Genomic DNA, 1,084 nt, shown 5'->3' on the forward strand with positions numbered 1-1,084 from the left:
CATCTCTGATGTTGTTGAAACTTTCGTTATGGTTATTTAAAATTGAAACTGAAATTATTTTGACATTTTGAGGTAATTTCTCAAGATGTAATTTTGTTCTGTTTAAATTTTTCCGCACAATTACATCTGAGGCTGTGTTTGGATGAAGGCTAATGACATGTTGTCATTCAAACTTTGCCTCAAAATTCAATGAGCAAAAACATTTGCTGAATGTGCATTGACAGGTGTCTGTTTAAAGAATGTTTTCTCAGAAAAAAAAAGTCATATTTAAAGCCAAAATTTGACAAATCAATTTTGTAAATATCCCTATTTTGTGTTCTAATAATTTAAAGCAAAACAGAGATGGTCGAGCAGAATTGTCCTAATAATTTAATGATATGTGATGGACCCCATTATCTGAAATGACACTGACTGACCCACATATACAAGTCAAGAGTTTGTTTTTACTTGTGAGCTAAAAATAGTTTTGTGTGAGGCTGCGTGTGTTTGTGTGTGATCAGACACTCAGCCTCACATACACATCTGTATGGATGCATGTACAAGTAAAGTATTTAAATTTGGCCTCAAAGGCCCCTACACAGACAGACGAGTTGGTCGTCTCAAAAACGCTGAGTCACTGAAGCTGATGGAGCAGGTAGTCGGTTCATCTGGACAGTCCCGTGGTTGGACACCCTCAGAGATGTAGCGTCCAGACAGCAGAGAGATCAGTGTTAGTACATTAAGACTAATTTGGTCAACTCATAAACATCTATGGATACAAGAAAACTGACTTCATGCTTATCAGAACTATCAAGAGTGTTTATATTTATGTCCTTTCCAAGTGAAACCAGAACAAGTCTGCAGAAATGTTACATTAATTAAATATTTTTACAACACTTAACTCTAAGGAATTCAAAACTATCTGGCCAAAATGTCAATTGTTTCTGAATAAGTAAGTGACAAATACATATAATACCTATATAGAATTAAAGATGTTTTTTTTTTTTTTTACCATTTTAAACATTACAGGCCAGGAGTTCTTCAAAAAGAAATCAATAAAAACCAGTAGTTTAGTAAAATACAATGATCAGTTCTGCAAAAAAAA

Source organism: Stegastes partitus, unplaced genomic scaffold (genome assembly GCF_000690725.1).
Source record: "Stegastes partitus isolate 25-593 unplaced genomic scaffold, Stegastes_partitus-1.0.2 Scaffold575, whole genome shotgun sequence".
NCBI lineage: Eukaryota > Metazoa > Chordata > Actinopteri > Pomacentridae > Stegastes > Stegastes partitus.